We start from the raw sequence: 21,557 nt of genomic DNA on the forward strand, positions 1-21,557 counted from the left end.
TTTCGTTAATTTGACGTTCTTAACGTTAATAAACGATACGAAATGACTTTGTTTCGTTTATTAATATTAATTATCGTAACGAAATGATATCGGTTCGTTGGTTAAGCATGCCTGGTGAGATGAAATACATAGATGCAAGCGACACGGCTTATGCTGCAGTTGCATATTTAAGAATTAAGCAAGATGACAACATTGACGTCGAATTTATGTCTCGAAAATCGCGATGTGTCCTCAAACGAGAGATTTCTGTTCCACGATTGGAACTCCAAGTCGCTGGGATGGGTAGCCGTTTAAAGAGTTCCATAGAAGATTGTCTTGAGCGAAAAATGCACAGTGTAACGTTTTGGAGTGACTGCGAAACCGTCCTGCTATGGATTCGTTCTACCACAGTGGCGGTGAATGCCATCGGCAATAAACGAAGCGGATGCCGCAGCAAAAATTAAGTCGCCACTACAATCAGATTCATTGTGGGTAAAAGGTCCCGACTTCTTATATGCCAGCGTGTATTCCGAGCACTGTCCCTAAGAAGAGTCCCACAAATGTTTGCTGGTCACAACCAACAAGGTAAAGCACATTGTAAAAATTAGAAATTTTTCGTAATTTTTGAGACTGTTGCGAGTTATTGCCTAGGTCAAACGTTTTGTTGATAGCTTACAGCAGAGGAACTGACCAAAGTCAAAACAAACATGAAGTTTTTTATGGAGAGATCTACGCCCTACAAAATAATTAATCGCCGCCGAAGTCTAGCGCGCTATACCAGCTTACACCGAAGCTTGATGAAAAGGTTATCCTACGGGTGACTGACAGGGTCGAAGCAACTTACTGTCTCCCATATTCAGCTCGTCACCCCATGCTCTTGCGAATTTAGTAATGCACTACTAACACAGAAACTGGCATCATCACGATCAGTTTATAATAAGCGAAATGAGACATCACATCTGGATACCTCGGTCCTGTCATTTATTGAAAACTCTCATATTCTCGCGAATTTAGTAATGGGCTGCTGCCACAGAAAATGGCATCATCATAACGATCAGTTTATAATCTGGGTACCCCGGTCGCGTGATCTATTGGAAACTTTTAAAAGAAACTGTTCTGTGTGTATTAAAAGTAGCGCTAAACCTATTGTGCCGCTGATGAGTAATATACCACCTGACCGCCCTACATATGCGGGGTGGATTATTGTGGGCCATTTCTTATCGCCACCGGTCGACGTCGTGAAAAGAGCTGGGTGGCGCTATTTACTTGCCTGGTAACTCCGTCCATATACATAGAAATAGATGAGGACTTATCATCAGATGCCTTCATTTTATGCATGAGAAACATTGTTTACCGTAGGAGCGTGCGCATTTGTTTGATAAGCCACAACGGCACCAAAAGGTAAAAAAAAGATCAGAAAACCTTTGATTCGACGAAATCAGCAAGAGCCCGCAAAAAATAGAATTTAATGGATTTTCAACTGCCCATGTAATCCTGCCGCTGGTGGATGCTGGGAGCGTCTGGTGCAATGTGTTGAGCGCATAATACAAAGAGTTCTCAACGACGAAGCACCATGTGTCGGGACTTTGCGAAACATGCTCATCGAACTTGAAAATATAATTAAACAGCCGTCCATTGACAGATATCCCAGTGACGCCCGATAGTCAGACACCGAATCACGTTTTATTAGGTGGCCTAAATTCGACTCAGACACCAGCTGTCAGTGATCATCATATTAGCAAACGCAACCCTGTTTACTGCTGAATACTTATCCTATTTCTTTATGTTCTTTTATTTCAAATTGCTGAATATTTATCTTATGTCTTTAGGTTCTTGTATTTCACTCTTTCAATTTACTCGTTACCAATTTTCTTTGTTGCCCCTATTATGAGACAAATTCGATCTTCAAATTCGGTTGAAAGAAATTTTTATTCGGTATTATGACACTCATTGGATGAACACAATAGTTCGATAATTCAATAAATCCAACCATTCAGGAAAGCACATTCCCGTTAGCTGTCAAATAAAACAAAACCAAAATTATTTATTATGAAGAAAAAACTTAAGTACTAGAACTAGCCAGAAGTAGCAAACGGCTGAAATGAATTTCAACGTGCAATTGTAGCTTTCTACACATTGTAACTTTCTAAACCTGTTACATGAATTAAAAACTAAACTTCAGACTGCCCATAGAAGCCTTCGTGGACTAGCTATCCAGTAAAGATGAATGGCTACAACAATGCATACGAGCCAGGTCTATACCAACCATTTTAAATTGGCAACAATTCTCAGATTTTGCGCTAGGGATTGTCTCAACTGAACATCGGGAACGAGAATGCACTTGGAATTTTTTCCACCTGATCCTTTGTGCAAAGTTCCTTTTGCTATAAATGGATTTTGCCCAGATTTGAAACCAGTCTTCCAACCTGTTGTTTTATATTCACGACCTTGGATCTATATAAGATTAATACAAATAGTTTGAAATTACAATTAGGTAGCAAAAAAGTAGAAGATAAACGGAAAAATTTATATTTCAAACAAATTTCTTCTAATTCAATCCATCGTCGACAACACACTTCTATTCGATTCAAAATTATATAACGAAAATGAGCTGTCATAATATGAATTTGAAATTCGATTTTCGATGTTTGTACCCAACGAATGGCCTGTCGCTTATAAATTTAGTTATGTACTGGACGCCCAAACTTATCAATTAAATATACATTTTTGAAGTGGCAAACGATAGATTTTTTACTTGCCAGTAGCATCGACGACATTTAATTATACAAACGCAACATATTGTGTGATTGTGGCGATATTGCTGGCATGCATAAGATTGCGTTGAACGCATATTTATGAAAAACTGCATTGTGGCTCGGCCATTACGATATCAGCTATAGGTTCACGTATCACATCCCAGCAAAAATCTAGTGACCGAAAATGGCGAGCAACAACAAAAATCCCACATTGTTCCACAATTGTTAGTATGATAAAATGAGATGACCCAACTACAATGTCCGATTCATATATGCTTGCCTTTTCTTACATGGTATGTACCTTCAAAAACGTCATAAAAATTTTCTGCGAATCCGCCATTTCTAATTTAGCGTTCCATATCGGCGGTGGAAAATTTTTGTTAAGAGATGTAATTTAATTTATATTGTGCGATTGTGATACAATTACAAATTATTGTGCTGCTAAATTGCTTGTAATGAATTCTAAAGTGGTTGGCATTCATTAGCTAAACTTTGAATGTGTATCGTGTACATTCCCGGGCCTAATACTTTCCGCGAATTTAGCTGCAGACCTGTGCCAATTTTGGAGCATTAAATTTTATGGAATATATATAATTTTTGCAGGTAAATATAAAACGTTCATGCAAAGCTGAATAGGTGTGATAATTGCACATATTTTTCGCAAATCCATTTAGAAGCCTCGAGCCAATGCGCCAACTTCCATGTATTCGTCAGCGCCTCTAGCAACGACACCGCCAGGGCAATCTGTACCTGGTGGTCCCAATCAGATGACTATAAATAGAACAATTATACCTGGCTTGCCTCATATGCCACCACCAAAACAAGCAGTATACGCAAACATATATTTTTAAATAATTTCCTGTCTAATAAACTTTGTTATTTTTCTAGACTGGTCCTCCTCAAACTGGTCAGCTACACCACCAACATCAATTGCAGGCGATGTTACATCTCCATACCAGTAAACAGGTGAACAGCAAATGCCACCGCAACTGGGTCCAATGCCACGACAGTCTGGTCTAACGCAGTCACAATCTGGTCCACCTCAACACCCTATGAACCAGCCATTTGGTGGCCATGAGCAACATGGTCCTCCAGGTATGCCGCCCGAATCTACTGGACCAGGTGGGGCAATGACACCACATCCAGTTATGCCAAGGTATATACCACAACAGCAACAACAACAGCAACCACGTTATGCAATGCCACGACAGCAGCAGCAACAAGCTATCTGCCAATGCCACAACAGTCGGGCTATCCACCACAACCTCAACAGCCAGGTTATCCTCTACAACAGCCAGGTGCACCAGGTGGTTACATGGGTGAAATGATGCCACCAACACAACCTGGACAGGCGCCAATGCCCAGTCAGCCACCCATGCCGGGTCAACCCCCAAATACCCGGACGTCCTGGTTATAATGTATGCTAATACAACTAATATATTTCAAATATTGCTGATGACTATTTTTGTATTATTTTCTTTAGCAACCACCTGCACCTGGTACTGGTATATATCAACAGCCGCAACAGTAGCCCAACGCCGTTTTGATCCCGATCAGATGCCAAATCCGATAAGCGTTATCATTGAAAATCAGCGCTGGTGGTGCTTTTATTGCTAATCAAAAAGGTTTATTGCCACCATTGGTGGCCACAAAATATGTGGTACAAGATCAGGGTAGCTCCTCGCCACATTACGTTAGGTATTGATATTCGAAATTAATGTTTTGTTTGGCAATTACATTGATCTTTCTCGTTTGCAGGCCTTTTTATATTGCATACCTGCAACAGCTGATTTATTAAAAACAACACCTTTGTCCTTTACACGTACCATCTCACCAATGGCACGCACGGTTGAGGGTGAATATGAGCCCCCCGTTGTAAATTTTGGTGAATTGGGTCCAATTAAATGTAATCGTTTGTAAGGCTAAAATGCAATTTGTAGATGCTGGTCGTCGTTTCCATTCTCTAATGTGTAAAGTAATAACAGATGGTAAAAAAAAACTTTCACTTTTACTTGTGTTTAATGATCCATATTTTTTCTCAACAGTGCCAATTGAATATTGCCAAAAATTTGGGCCACACCGGACAGCGCGTCGATAAATATGAACGTCCTGAACTTGTATTGGGTACATGAGTTTTTGTGTAAAAAATGTTTGGGTACCGATAGCTCTCAAGGTAAACCTCAACTTATATCCAACATCAATGCCTCGCATTCAATTGTAGACGCTGTACGCACTTGTTGATTCTAGTGGTAAGGCCACAATTTCAAATGGGGCAACCATTATGAAACTATTAGATATTGTGCATCCAGCCGTAAAACTCTAGTCGATACGCCAAATCTCAAAATGCTGAGGTAAGTTTTTTGTTATATTAGAATGTGTAGAATAAATATGTTTCTCTTATCAGGTCGGCGATGGCACCACTTCAGTAGTACTTTAAGCATATGAAATCTTAAAACAAGTTAAGCCATATGTTGAGGAAGGCGTGCATGAACGTATCATCATTAAAGCTATACGCAAAGCATTACGTAAAGCGCCAATCAAAGGAATATCAACGTGCTTTATTGGAAAAATGCGCTGCCACAGCAATGTCGTCCAAACTTATTCCTCAACAAAAATATTTCTTTTCTGAAATGGTTGTGGACGCTATACTTTCCTTTGATGGACCCAAAGTCATACAAAAAATATAAAATCGCATTATTAAATATAGAATTGGAATTGAAGGCTGAAGTACGTGTTTATAATGTTCAGGATTATCAGAAAATTATTGATGCTGAATGGCGTATTCTGTACAATAAACTAGCTAGGTTATGTTAGGTTGTACTGACCGGTCCATGAGGACCTCACATACACTGATTGAGTAAGTAGTGTTACCAGAAGTTTGTTTTAACGACCAAACTGAAAAACCCTTCAAAAACCAGGACATATGTTATAAAATAACTCCGTCCTCTTGGCAAAGACTAGAAGCTTCCTAGGACTTAAGGCACTTCCTGCTTCTAGATCTAACAGCTGTATCACTCCTAATAGCTGGAGTCTTAGCCTGGCAAGTGCAGGGCACGAGCACAGAATGTGCTCGATCCTTTCCTCTTCCAACTCGCACTTCCTACATCTGCTATCACTGACCAAGCCTAATTTAAGGGCATGTGACGCCAGAAGGCAGTGTCCAGTCAGAATACCCGTCATGAGTCTACAGTCCTCTCTTCTTAATTATAGAAGCTACTTTGTTAGTCTAAGGTTGTAAGACCTACACATAATCTTCGACACTTTACAGCCCCGCGCTTGAACCCACGCCTTTCCCGCTTGGTTGATCATGTGCACCTCTCGCATTCGCTTAATCTCGCCCAGTCTAATTGGGACGTCTACGGAGCAAGTTTCAAGGGATGCGCCCTTTTTAATTAGTTCGTCCGCTTTTTCATTCCCATCTATTCCCATATGCCGTGGGACCCAATATAGATGTATGCTTCTCCTTGTCCCGACTCTCTCCAGATACTGCTTACACTCTAACACGCATTTAGATGCTGTGCTATGCGAGATTATTGCCTTAATTGCTGCTTCACTGTCAATATAAAAGTTTACACCGTTGCAGCTTAAGCTATTCTCTTCCAGGGTTTCTACTGCTTTGGTTACGGCTAATATTTCCGCTTGGAAAACGCTACAGTAATCCGGCAGCCTGTAGGATCTGCTTATTTCGGGATCAGCACAGTATACCGCAGACCCTACTCCTTCCACTACTTTGGTACCATCTGTGTACACATGTATCGCCTCGTCCGCCATTTGCGCACCCTTGCGCCAACCGTCCATCTCTATTGTGGCCTTAAGATCTCCCTCCAAGCGCAGATAGGGAATTAGGTAGTCTGTTCGTCTTGTGATTTATGACGCTATACTACTATGGCCATATGGTCGGCGCTCGAGCTGCCCCGAGGCACCGAGCCTGGCTGCGGTTGTTAATGCTATGTTCTTTGCTACCAGGTCTACAGATGGAATGTGCAGAATGGCATACAGTGCAGCCGTCGGGTTGTTTTCAGGGCTCCCGTAATGCTAAGCATCGATAGTCCGCATACCCCCTCTAATTTTTTGAGGTATGTTGTTTTTTGTGTGGCTTTCCACCAAACAAGAACTCCATAGTATAGAATAGGGCTTACAATCGCTGTAAAAACCCAATGAGAAAGAGAGGGCGATAAGCCCCACGTACACCCCAGCATTCTTTTACATGCATAGAGTGCCGTTGAGGCCTCCTAACTTAGGCCTGGTCCAATTTCGGACCTTTTACCTCTTTGTAAATAAGATCATATCCGTCTTCTCCGCATTGACTTTCAACCCAACATTAGATGCCCAGGTATGAATATCCCGAAGCGTCCGATCCATCAAAGAACTAATGGTTGGAAGGCATTTTCCACTTATTACAATTGCAACGTCATCTGCGTAAGCCGTAAGTTTTACGGGTCCCTCATCGAATCGCCTGAGCAGTTGGTTGATGACCAGCGTCCACAGCAGAGGTGATAGAACCCCTCCCTGCGGCGTGCCCCTGTCCACTGATTTCGTGACCTCGTACAATCTCCATTGTGATGTAATCTTTCTGCAATTTAACATGCAGCCGATCCATCTGATTAAGGCAGGATGTACTTTAATGTAATTAAGAGTATCCATAATCGCCCATTTTGAAACATTATTGAAAACCCCGGCAATGTCCAAGAAGACTCCTAGAGTATACTCCTTATATTCTAGGGACTTCTCTATACTTATTACCACCCTATGCAATGCGGTGTCTACCGACTTGCCTTTGTTATACACATGCTGTGTTGTGGAGAGCAGCTTTTCATCCACGTTGGACTTTATGTACACATCTATCAGCCTCTCAAAGGTTTTGAGCAGAAATGATGTTAAGCTAATGGGTCTATAGTATTTGGGATACACGTGACCGATCTTCCCCGCCTTTTGTAGGAAAGCTACACGAGCAGTTCTCCAAGAGTGCGGTACATGATTCAGCCTTATGCACCCATCGAATATTATTTTAAGCCATTCCACGACCGCCATACTTGAAACTTGTAGCATGGCAGAGAATATACCGTCTGGGCCCGGAGATTTAAACTTAGAAAACGTTTTCACTGCCCATTCTTACTTGGTATCGGTAACCAAGCCCGGCACTACTAGCTCCGTGATAGAAGTGTGAGTGATGTCTGCTGGATCTTCTAAACCGTCTCCCGATGGGAAATGTGTGTCGAGAAGCACCTCACGGGATTCCTCACTATTACGTTACCATTCCCCGTTCTATTTCTTTATTAGTCCCTGGACTATGTTTCCCCTTTCTAGCAATTTTTCAACCGTGATGTTTCGCTGGAGAATTCTATGTCCGTACAGAAACTATTCCATGAGTTTCTCTTCGCCCTGGTAATTTCACGCTTGTAGATCCCTGTACTTGTCCCGACACGCTTCGCTTTCCACGGTCTTTGCGAGCTTAAACATTTCTTTTACCTGTCCTCTTAGAAGACTCAGCTCATTGCTCCACCATGGCGGCTTTGCTTTTCCTCTGAATCTTCTTAGAGGGAAAGCTTTGTTATACGCAGTCGTAAGCGTCCCTGTTAGGAATTCATTCGACTCCTCCAGTTCCTCCACATTGGCAACCTCTTTGGGTTGTCCCAGTTTTGTTTCTACATGTTTCTGGAATTTAGTCCCGTTCGTTGACCTAGGGTTTCTAAAGGTTCCTCCCTTCTCTACTCTCTTTAGGGGGATGCTGAAGCTGATATACGCATGGTCGGAGAAGGATGGTCTATCAAGAACAATCCAATCATACCTTGATATATCACGCTCGGAGCTCAATGTACTATCCAGAACATTGCTGGATGTTGGACCAATGTATGTAGGGATATTTCCTTTGTTGGCTATCTGCAAATTGGTTTGCAGGATGTAACAAAATAGAGATTCGCCTCTCTCGTTCGTATCTGCTCATCGCCACGCATTGTGGTGCGCATTTGCATCTGCGATTATTAGAAGGATGGTCTATCAAGAACCATCCAATCATACCTTGATATATCACGCTCGGAGCTCAGTGTACTATCCAGAACATAGCTGGATGTTGGACCAATGTATGTAGGAACATTTCCCCTGTTGGCTATCTGCAAAATGGTTTGCAGGATTTAACAAAATAGAGATTCGCCTCTCTCGTTCGTATCTGCTCCTCCCCACGCATTGTGGTGCGCATTTGCGTCTGCGATTATGACCAACCGCACTTTGCGCCCTTCCTCCTGTACTAGCCTTTTGCACTCCATCGGTGGAACCTCCGCAGCATGGGCCATGTAGCAGGACGCCAAGATAAATACCTGCTTATTCTTTTGCTCAACGGCCACTGCTACGAGGTCCTCAGTGGTGTAATTAGGCAGCATATATGAATGCAGCTGTTTCCTTACCATTACTACAGCCCGCACCCGTCCTTCCGTTTGCGCGTAGTAAACGCCAAACCCGCGCGGGCTAAGTACAGAAGCCTTTCCTCCCGATGAGAGCCATGGCTCCTGGATCAGCACCACGTCAAACGAACCCTCCTCTTGGGTTAGGAGGAGTTCCCTCGACGCCACTTTACTGTGTTGGAGGTTTATCTGTAGGGCTCGCAGCAAAATTGGGCTGTTTGTCTCCCTCGAGCACCTTCGTCGTGACGTCGCCTTCCCCTTGCCCTTGTAGTTTAGAGTATTCGAGGCCCCCTTCAGCCTCTCGTGACTGTTGTTCCGGGTGTTCCTCTGTGCGAGTCACAGCATTTGGCGGTTGGTCCTCTTCTAACACCTTCGTGGTGACGTCGGGGACCTCCACCTGTCTTTTTTGCCTTAGGCTTTTAAGGTCCGTTTCGACTTCGCCCACCTCTAGTGTGTTGGGGTTTTTATCCTCGGGACTTCTTTTCCTGAGTCGCATGTAAATTTTTCCAGTGCCAAAGGACATCTTGCCAAGCTGCGTGTACAAAATATTCTCCGCCTGCTTGTTTATTTGGAAGATGTAGAACTGACCATCCTCGGTAGGCCGAGATACAGTAAGTACCTTCCAATCCTGTGTCGGTATGTTCGGATTCTGATTCTGCAGAAGTCGCAATGTATCCTCCGACTTCATCACGCATGGTATCCATACCTTAACTTTTGGTACCGTGGGGATTTGCGCTTTATCCACCACCTCAAACCGCGGGTTCGTGCCTTGCCTTTGAAGGTTTGGAACCACTACCTCCAGCCACCGCAAGCTCGCGATGTTGTCGCTATCATCTTCACACCATTATATCATCCCCCGAATCAAAGGTTGGAAGGGGCTTGCTTGCTTGTTCCCGCATCATCTTAAGCATTAAGCTAATAAGCTCCCTTTCCACAGATCTCCACCTCCGAAAGGACTGCTACGATCAACCAGCGCCACAATCAGTGACTGCTTTGCCACATCACTCATCTTCTCGGGAAAAGCCGGAGTCTTAGTGTTATCTCCCTTTGGCACCTCCGAGAAAGCCGGAGTCTTAGCGTTAACTCCCTTTATCATCTCCGAGAAAGCCGGAGTATTAGCGTTATCTCCCTTTGGCTTATCTCCTACTTCCGTAGTTGGCACTTCCCTCTGACTAGCAGATTTCGAGGTACTTCCTACATCGCTATTGGGGCCCATCTGTCTTACAGCTTTGGGCCTACTTGTCTTGTCTATGCCACGGCCCTGCTTCGCGGCTCTAGGACTGGGTCCTTTCTGCCTTTTGAAAGCAGGCTTGTCGCCTTCCGCCGAACGTTGCCCCTTCATTCTGCCATTCGACGCTTCTTCCTCCTCGTACCGGTTGCAGAACCGAGGGTTTCTCGCAGCAAACCTTTCGAACTGCCTTCGACCTACTTCTACCGCCTCATGGGCCCATTCCAAGCGCTCGATCTCCACTTCTGTTGGATCGACCACTGCTCCCAAGCGTTGTACAATTATTAGTGCTGCACGGTACTGCGAGAGAGCTCTTTTACTTCCTCTGCTCCGTACCGTTCTCCACTGTTGTTGTTGTTGTTGTTGTAGCGATTAGGTTACTCCCCGAAGGCTTTGGGGAGTGTTATCGATGTGATGGTCCTTTGTCGGATACAGATCCGATACGCTCCGGTAACAGCACCATTAAGGTGCTGGCCCGACCATCTCGGGGACGATTTATATGGCCACATTAAACCTTCAGGGCCAGTTCCCTGAGGAGCTTGGGGTCGCCAGAGCCTCGTCTGTTAGTGAAACGGGATTCGCCGCTCGAAGGTGAGGTTGACAATTGGGTTGGAGAAGCTATATATTGCGCTACACAACCCCTTGAATCCCACCGTTCTCCACTCTTCTACTCCGTTTTCATTTGTGTGCTTCTCTAACACGGAGTTCATTGAATCAGCACTACTCTCACTCCCCGTGTCCGACGCATCGCTTAATTCGTATTTGTCGTCCTTGGATTGCGACTCAGTCCTCCTCTTTACATCGTCCTTATTACAATCAGATAATGAGTCGTTCATCTTGGTCGTACGACCACCTGCCCGACAAGGCGGGCTCAGCGGTCCAGTATTATATACAGGGAAATAACCGTCCGCCACAGCAGCGCCCCTTACTGTGGTAAGGCCATAAATACTTCCCGAGGTGGCCCGGTATCGGGAAGCCTCCTTTCGAATACAGCAGAATTTATCCCCTGGCTGCAAATCGTCCAATAGGCACGGTCCGCATAACACCCTGGATTAGGGGGTTGGCAGTTCTTGGTCACCGACATCCCGCCGCCCTCCTATGAGGCGAAACGGCGTAGATGGCAGTCCTAAACAGCTCCGCCTCATAGTCGGCCGCTATGGAGTTCGGCTAAGCCCTCACACCAACGATAAGGTGCCTACTCTAGTGAGGGAATAAACTAGCTAAGTAAGGCGCCAATGTTGTTTTATCTAAACTACCAATTGGTGATGTTGCTACACAGTATTTTGCAGATCGTGATATGTTCTGTGCTGTTCGTGTACCAGAAGAAGATTGGAAACGTACAATGAAAGCTTGTGGTGGTGCTGTTATGACTACAGCTAATGATATTAATTCAAGTGTTTTGGGTCAATGTGATTACTTTGAAGAACGTCAAGTTCAACATTTTCCAAGGTTTGATAGTGGGTTTGACACTGAATTTATTTTCATAGTTTATAATTATTTAAAGGTTGCGTTAATGCTAGAACATGTACATTGATTTTGCGTGGCCGTGCCGAACAATTTTTGGAAGAAACTGAGCTTCGTTACATGAGGCTATAATGATTGTGCGGCGTACAATAAAACATGATTCTGTTGTTGCTGGTAAGTCAAAATACAAATTGAAAAAAATGTCTAATCTTAAATTGTTAAGTAATATAATGAAAAGATTGTGTCCAACTCCGGCAGAAAAAACTATAAAGTTTGTGTCAGTGAAATGATAATTACTGCTTTTGGTTGTTCGTTTTGAGGCATAGTCTTCGAGTGCCTTCTGATCGTATATGCCGTTTCTTTCCCAACTACCTGTAAGGCCTTAAACTGATCAGTAACCTTGCCGTGGCGGCCACCGTGGTGTGATGGTAGCGTGCTCCGCCTATCACACCGTATGCCCTGGGTTCAACTCCCGGGCAAAGCAACATCAAAATTTTAGAAATAAGATTTTTCAATTAGAAGAAATTTTTCTAAGCGGGGTCGCCCCTCGGCAGTGTCTGGCAAGCGCTCCGATTGTATTTCTGCCATGAAAAGCTCTCAGTGAAAACTCATCTGCCTTGCAGATGCCGTTCGGAGTCGGCATAAAACATGTAGGTCCCGTCCGGCCAATTTGTAGGGAAAAATCAAGAGGAGCACGACGCAAATTGGAAGAGAAGCTCGGCCTTAGATCTCTTCGGAGGTTATCGCGCCTTACATTTATTTTTTTTTTTTTATTTATTTAACCTTGCCGTGGACTCTTTCAGTGTAATGTAGCTCCGCTCTATCACAAAACAATGAAAACATGTTTGTACACCAAAGTAAACGAGGGACTCAAGGGGTTGATAAGCGACAAAGCTTTATAGGTTCAGAACTTCCGCAACCCAATTGTCAACCTCATCTACGCGAGAGTAATCCTGTTAGAAATATGAATGTATCACACACATATTTAGCAGGCGAGGCTCTGGCGACCCCAAGTTCCTCGTGGAACTGGGGGGTGGGGCGGGATGGCTTTGAAGATTTAATGTGATCATATTAATCGTTTCCGAGATGTTCGGGCTAGTACCTTAATGGTGCATTGTAACCAAAACGTACCAACTAGACTTTTACCATCTACAACACTCCCCAAAACATTCGGGGAGGGTGTTGTTGTTGTTCAAGGGAAGTAAAAGGTGGTGGGATATTCTTTCCACGAACTGTAATCAAATTATCTTTACGCAGGAGAGCCACATGTAAAAAGTGAGAAATAAAAATAAAATTGCGGCTGCATACTCTCCAAAATGTAGATCCTGATCGAACGTCACACCCAAGATTTTAGGGTGCAAGAGTCGGTAGCGTCATCCCATATGGTCGACATTTGGCGCGTCCATGTTGTAAATAAGCTCGCCGATGATTTGGTAGGTGACAATGTCAGGTTTCGCGAGGCGACAAAACTGGAGAGATCGGGGAGATAGATGTTTATTATATTACAAAGCTCATCGATGTAAGAAACAATAGTATAGGCGTAGGAAACAATAGTGACTCCTTCTGGTGGTGAAGATAGCTATTGGTATGTAGAAGTTAAAAAGAAGTCGGGATAGGACACCGGTTTGAATATGAGTTTTTTTTGAAGTTATTGCAAAAAAAGTGTTAAGGATTTTTAATATCTTACGCGGTACCTTCGTACATGTTTCTGAGAATGAAGAATGAGACCTATTCAAACTCAATTTTCACCAGGACAAAGCCGGTGAGACTTTAACATACAATATTTTACCCCTCTTTAGCACAACTCTCATTTTTGATTTTATTAAATTTTATAAAATGTTTCTTCCTCTAGAGTTCAGCATATCTTTTGCCAACACAGGTTGGCGATGTGTTTGCGCAGGACCGTGCCTTCGCTACTTTATAATGAATGTCAATTCCCACAAATGGCTATTGCGGCGCGCGATTGACCAACAAAACGATTCCATGACACCTTTGAGTATCCTTGATCTGAAAATTAATATGCAACGAATTTGTACAACAAACGAATAACACACACTGAAATAATGTTGATTAAAAAGTATCTAAGAATCTAATAATTCTAAGTTTATCTTTTTTCCTATTCTAAGCTTTTTATGTTCTAATTAAAAAAATATTCAACAATCGCATAAAGTTTGCAAAGATTTTTTAAGCAATTCAATTGCAACGAATTTGTCAATAATTTTTAATCAAACCTTATAAACTAGATGTATAACAAAAAAAAAAAAAACAAAAATATTTTGAATATAAATATTTGATGAGAAATTTAACTGACAATACCAATACCATCAACTAAATGCTCCTTATAAATTTTGTAATCACATAATTCAAAATTAATTACTATTATGAGTACCTACGTTTATTATTGCAAAATCACGAAAGAAAGAAAATTGCATAAAGTACCCTCAATGTAAAATTATTCCACTGAATGTATATATCGCATTCTAAACTAAAAAATGTCAAAACTTAAAAAAAATTTATATCGGTATTTAAGTGTAAATCGATCCATGAAAGCATCGTAAAATAACCTATCTTTTTTTGGTAGTAAACGTTATCGTTTAACTTGGTTTTATTAAGAATTTTGTTATTTGTGTGGTATAAATCAACATTCAACACAAAGCTACTCTGATTATGAGTTGCAATATTTTTGGTTTAGGTTGCGATATGTAAAATTGCATATTTTGTACACAGTTCTAAAATGTAAAGGAAAAAAATTTATATTTGTCTATTTAAATTATTAAAAAGATATTGTTAAATTAATGATATAGAGAAGCGCCAACACGAATGCAAGTGGTTTCAAACCACTGGTAGGCAATTCACCACTTTAACTGTCAGAAAAAATGTTAAATTGTTCATTTTATGTGAAAAAAAATTTTGAAAGTTGCAATTGAAGTTCTGGAAGCTCGGGAATTTCAATTGAAGTTCAAAAAATTACAATTGAAGTTCAGAATTTTCAATAGAAGTTCAGCAAATTATAATTGATCAGGAATTTCAACAGCAGTTCAGAAAATTACAACTGAAGTTCAGAAATTTACAATTTAAGTTCAATTATAATTTTCTGAACTACAAACACAAATTCTGAACTTCAATTTTAATTTTCTGAACTGCAAATAGAAATTCTGAGCTTGAATTTAAATTTTCTGAAATTGAATTGAAATTTTTGAACTTCAATTGTTACTTTCGAACCTCAATATAAAAATATATTTATATTAAATGGTCAATATTTATTAATAACTAATTAATTGTTGTTAATTATTAATAATTAATATTTAAATTGATAATATTAATATCACTTCTTGCGTTCGTGCCGAACATACGTGTTTTATCTCGCTCTCTGTTTTTTATTCTTTTCGTCCAGTTTTTATTTATTTATTTTACCTATTACGATATCTGGTGTAATGGATAAATATTGTGCCAAGTGCGACAAGCATTTTTCGCGTTCGAATACTCTTATTGTGCCTTGTTGTGGCTTTTGCAAGAATGTCTACCATCGTTCTTGCTGTGAAGGCAACTTTTCAGAGTACGAAGTGAATTTGCTTATGAAGAACCGCCACCTAAGTTATATGTGCGCGGATTGCCTAAATGCCTACGGCAAGCTTTGTAACGCCTATGACGCTGTGTTGGCATCCCATAAAGGTACATTGGAGTCCACAATGCTTGCCCTGGACCTTAAATTTAAGGATTTGTTTGCGGAGATGGCTGATATACAAAATTTCATCAAAAGACATTTTAAAGATAATGAAGACGACTCTAACAAAAACAATGAAAGGTGTGTGGAGGTGATGGCTGATGGCATAAATAAAATAAAAAATGTTGTCAGCTCTATCAGTAATCCGAACTCGTTGAGTAGTGGTAATATTAGTTGCGCGCTCAAACCTCATACTCTATCGATTTCACCTACACTAATGTAGCCATGTATACATTGCCATTTGCTCGCCCGATCACAAGTTTATGCAAGTCCAATTTCTGCTCATAACAATAGCGAGCCTTTTTGTGTACAAATGTCTTATGCTAAACGATTGACAGCACCTGTTAATACTGATGATATTCCCAATACAATTGTTAACCTCAGTACCGCTGCTAACTAAGCAATGTCTAGTAAGAACAAGACTCCAGTTCAAAAAACAAAGCGAATGCTGTTGGGAACAGCACTAATTCTGTTATTGCTGATGATTCTGATGGTGTTAATGTTCCTGTACCTGTTAATAATGCTGATATTCCCAATACAACTGTTAACCCAGTGTTGCTGCTTATATTGCAATATCTAGTAAGAACAAAACTCCAGCTTCGAAAAACAAAGCGAATGCTGTTGGGAACAGCACTAATTCTGTTAATGCTGATGATTCTGATGCTGTTAATGTTCCTGCTATTCAACACAATTCTGGTAATGATTCGACTGCTGTAACAACAACCGCACTCGCAGCCCTAAACACAGCCCCTGTTTCTGAATCGGTTGCTTTAGAACCTGGTGCTCATAGGTAGGTGACTGATGCCCCCCCCCCCCCGTAGGTCCATTTTTGTATCACGGCTCCACGCATCGCTGACGGATATATCTAACTACGTACGCTCCAAGCTGGGTGTTGAACTTAACAGCAATATTAATGTTTATAAATTTAATTTTAAGTCTGGGAAAGAGATCTCTTCTTTCAGAATCTTACTTCCTGACAAATTTTTTGATAGGGTACTCGATTCTACTTTCTGGCCGAAACACTCTGTGGTGCATTTGTTTACTAGAAAGTCGAACCGTGACCGCGCTACTTTAAATGCATCAACAAACTTGCCAGGCAACACTCCAGAAGTGGTACAAACTTAAATTATGTCTTATCAAACGTAAATAATATCTCACTTAGTATATTTTATCAGAACGTTAGGGGGTTGAATACCAAACTAATGGAAATTTTTCTACTGAGCCATGAGAGTTCTTATGATGTACTCGTTTTTACTGCGACTTGGCTAAAACCAAAAGTTTTTAATGCTGAAGTTTTATCGAGTTCGTTTCAAGTGTTTAGAAAAGACCGACTGGCCAGAGCTGGTGGAGGTGTGTTAATTGCCGTTCACACTAGGATTTTCCGCGGAGGAACTACATTTTCCTGACTTTGAGGATGCTGAGCTTCTTTGTGTGAGAGTAAAACTTTCCTCAACATAAAAATATTTTATAGCCAACTACATTCCCCCGCAATCTGACATTTCCTCATATTTGAATCATTCCTCAATAGTGAAATCTGTGTGCAGTACTGCCAGGGCCCCCCTCACTAGGGTAGGCACCTTGTCGTTGGTGTGAGGGCTTAGCCGAACTCCATAGCGCCCGACTATGAGGCGGAGCTGTTTAGGACTGACATCTACGCCGTTTCGCCTCATAGGAGGGCGGCGGGATGTCGGTGACCAAGAACTGCCAACCCCCTAATCCAGGGTGTTATGCGGACCGTGCCTATTGGACGATTTGCAGCCAGGGGATAAATTCGGCTGTATTCGAACGGAGCCTTCCCGATACCGGGCCATCTCGGGAAGTATTTATGGCCTTACCGCAGTAAGGGGCGCTGCTGTGGCGGACGGTTCTTTCCCCGTATATAATACTGGACCGCTGAGCCCGCCTTGTCGGGCAGGTGGTCGTACGACCAAGATGAACAACTCATTACCTGAATGTAATAAGGAGGATGTAAAGAGGAGGACTGAGTCGCAATCCAAGGACGACAAATACGAATTAAGCGATGCGTCGGACTCGGGGAGCGAGAGTAGTGCTGATTCAATGAACTCCGTGTTGGAGAAGCACACAAATGAAAACGGAGTAGAAGAGTGGAGAAGGGTACGGAGCAGAGGAAGTAAAAGAGCTCTCTCGCAGTACCGTGCAGCACTAAGAATTGTACAACGCTTGGGAGCAGTGGTCGACCCCACAGAAGTGGAGATCGAGCGCTTGGAATGGGCCCATGAAGCGGTAGAAGTAGGTCGAAGGCAGTTCAAAAGGTTTGCTGCGAGAAACCCTCGGTTCTGCAACCGGTACGAGGAGGAAGAAGCGTCGAATGGCAGAATGAAGAGGCAACGTTCGGCAGAAGGCGACAAGCCTGCTTTCAAGAGGCAGAAAGGACCCAGTCCTAGAGCCGCGAGGCAGGGCAGTCGCATAGACAAGACAAGTAGGCCCAAAGCTGTGAGACAGATGGGTTCCAATAGCGAGGTAGCAACTACCTCGAAAGCTGCCAGTCAGAGGGAAGTTCCAACTACGGAAGTAGGAGATAAGCCAAAGGGAGATAACGCTAAGACTCCGGCTTTCTCGGAGGCGCTAAAGGGAGTTAACGCGAAGACTCCGGTGTTCTAGGAGGTTCCAAAGGGAGATAACACTAAGACTCCTGCTTTTCCCGAGAAGATGAGTGATGTGGCAAAGCAGCCACTGACTGTGGCGCTGGCTGATCGTAGCAGTCCGTTCGGACAAATGACTACTGAAAGGTGGAGATCTGTGGAAAGGGAGCTTATTAGCTTAATGCTTAAGATGATGCGGGAACAACCAAGTAAGCCCCTTCCAACCTTTGATTCGGGAGGATGGTATAATGGTGTGAAGATGATAGCGTGCGACAACATCGCGAGCTTGCGGTGGCTGGAGGAAGTCGTTCCAAACCTCCAAAGGCAAGGCACGAACGAGCGGTTTGAGGTGGTGGATAAAGCGCAAATCCCCACGGTACCAAAAGCTAAGGTATGGATACCATGCGTGATGAAGTCGGAGGATACACTGCGACTTCTGCAGAATCAGAATCCGAACATACCGACACAGGATTGGAAGGTACTTACTGTATCTCGGCCTACCGGGGATGGTCAGTTCTACATCTTCCAAATAAACAAGCAGGCGGAGGATATTTTGTACACGCAGCTTGGCAAAATGTCCTTTGGCACTGGCAAAATTTACATGCGACTCAGGAAAAGAAGTCCCGAGGATAAAAATCCTAACACGCTGGAAGTGGGCGAAGTCGAAAAGGACCTCAGAAGCCTAAGGGAAAAAAGACAGGTGGAGGTCCCCGACGTCACCACGAACGTGCTAGAAGAGGACCAACCGCTAAATGGTGCTGTGACTCGCACAGAGGAACACACGGCACAACATTCACGAGGGGCTGAAGGGGGCCTCGAATACTCTAAACCAAAAGGGCAAGAGGAGGACGACGACGTCAAGACGAAGGTGCTGGAGGGGGACAAACAGCCCAATGGTGCTGCGAGTCCTACAGATAAACCTCCAACACAGTAAAGTGGCGTCGAGCGAACTCCTCGTAACCCTTGAGGAGGGTTCGTTTGACGTGGCGCTGATCCAGGAGCCGTGGCTCTCATCGGAAGGAAAGGTTTCTGGACTTAGCGCGCGCGGGTTTGGCGTTTACTACGCACAAACGGAAGGACGGGTGCGAGCTGTAGTAATGGTAAGGAAACAGCTGCATTCATATATGCTGCCTAATTACACCACCGAGGATCTCGTAGCGGTGGCCGTTGAGCAAAAGAATAAGCAGGCATTTATCCTGGCGTCCTGCTACATGGCCCATGCTGCGGAGGTTCCACCGATGGAGTTGTTGTTGTTGTAGCAATGCTCGCCCCACCTAATAGCCGCGACCGATCACAAATTGTCATCAATATCCTCTAACGGGAGTCCAAGGAAACTTGCCGTTTCAACAGGGGTGGACCATAAGGAAAGGGGTGTTAGAGGTGTTGGTTCCACATTACAATTAAAGAGATGGTTGGTGTCATGTGGGGACACATTGCGAGCAGGGCATACAGTTTGTATGTCGGGGTTGATTCTGGATAGGTAAGAGTTTAACCTGTTACAGTATCCAGAACGAAGTTGAGCAAGAGTGACACGCGTTTCCCTGGGGAGTATGCGTTCCTCTTCTGCGAGTTCTGGATATTTTTCTTCAAGTACTGGATTCACCGGGCAATTCCCGACATAAAGGTCCGACGCCTGTCTATGGAGTTCACCAAGGACCTGCTTGTGTTTTTCCGCTTCATACGGCTGGGTTCTCAGGTGCCGTATTTCCTCAAAATGCTTACGGAGATGACTCCTTAGGCCCCTAGGCGGTGCTCCACCGATGGAGTGCAAAAGGCTAGTACAGGAGGAAGGGCGCAAAGGGCGGTTGGTCATAGGCGCAGATGCAAATGCGCACCACAATGCGTGGGGAGGAGCAGATACGAACGAGAGAGGCGAATCTCTATTTTGTTACATCCTGCAAACCAATTTGCAGATAGCCAACAGGGGAAATGTTCCTACATACATTGGTCCAACATCCAGCAATGTTCTGGATATTACATTGAGCTCCGAGCGTGATATATCAAGGTATGATTGGATGGTTCTCGATAGACCATCCTTCTCCGACCATGCGTATATAAGCTTCAGCATCCCACTAAAGAGGGTAGAGAAGGGAGGAACCTTTAGAAACCCTAGGGCAACGAATTGGACTAAATTCCAGAAACATGTAGAAACGAAACTGGGACAACCCAAAGAGGTTGCTAATGTAGAGGAACTGGAGGAGTCGAATGAATTCCTAACAAGGACGCTTATGACTGCGTATAACAAAGCTTGCCCTCTAAGAAGATTCAGAGGAAAAGCAAAGCCGCCATGGTGGAGCAATGAGCTGAGTCTTCTAAGAAAACAGGTAAAAGAAATGTTTAAACTCGCAAAGACCGCGGAAAGCGAAGCGTGTCGGGACGAGTACAGGGATCTACTGAGGATCTACAAGCGTGAAATTACCAGGGCGAAGAGAAACTCATGGAAAAGTTTCTGTACGGACATAGAGTGCTCCAGTGAAACAGCACGGTTGAAAAAGTCCTAGCAAAGGGAAACATAGTCCAGGGACTAATAAAGAAAGAGAACGGGGAATGGTCACGTGATAGTGAGGAATCCCTTGAGGTGCTTCTCGATACACATTTCCCATCGGGAGACGGTTTAGAAGAACCAGCAGACATCACTCACACTTCGATCACGGAGCTAGTGGTGCCGGGCTTGGTGACCGATACCAAGATCGAGTGGGCAGTGAAGACGTTTTCTATGTTTAAATCGCCGAACCCAGATGGTATATTCCCGGCAATGCTACAAGTCTCAAGTAGGGCGGTCGTGGAATGGCTTAAAATAATATTCGATGGGTGCATAAGACTGAATCATGTACCGCACTCTTGGAGAACTGCTCGTGTAGCTTTTCTACCAAAGGCGGGGAAGATCGATCACGTGTATCCCAAAGACTATATCTCCTCCTCAACATGTACATATTATAAGTATATATTGTCTATCTGACTAATACAAACCCATTTCGCTTCTAAATTTACAATGCTTTACCTTTTGAAGGTTTTTGGTTAAAATGTCAGATACCATATCTTCAGTACAAATGTAATTTAGACTTATCTCACCTGACTTATACAAATCCCTAACATGATGAAACTTTAAATCTATATGCTTACTTCTAGAATGATAAACCGGATTCTTAACTAGATGTAAAGCACTTTGATTATCGCTATTAATTAAGGTTGGGCTATTAATAGGAAAACCCATTTCAGCAAGGAGCATTCTTAAATATACTGCCTCCTTTGCAGCTGTAGAAAGCGCCACATATTCAGCTTCAGTGCTACTTAAGGCAACGATGTTTTGTTTTTTCGATTCCCACGAGAATACTGCACCGGCAGCATAAAATGCACTGCCTGTATAAGACTTCCTGTCGCCAACATCAGCGCCCCAATCAGCGT

The 21,557-nt window shown here is 43.1% G+C and overlaps 1 protein-coding gene and 1 pseudogene across 1 annotated transcript in view; one reads left to right on the plus strand and one right to left on the minus strand.

Moving 5' to 3' along the window:
• The window catches only part of Tre1 (Trapped in endoderm 1), a 713,802-nt gene that overhangs the window by 601,882 nt on the left and 90,363 nt on the right, over positions 1–21,557 (minus strand). The window lies entirely within an intron of this gene.
• On the plus strand, positions 4,663–16,343 carry LOC137248561 (T-complex protein 1 subunit eta-like; annotated as a pseudogene).

This window comes from Eurosta solidaginis, chromosome 4 (assembly GCF_040869045.1).
Source record: "Eurosta solidaginis isolate ZX-2024a chromosome 4, ASM4086904v1, whole genome shotgun sequence".
NCBI classification, from domain to species: domain Eukaryota; kingdom Metazoa; phylum Arthropoda; class Insecta; order Diptera; family Tephritidae; genus Eurosta; species Eurosta solidaginis.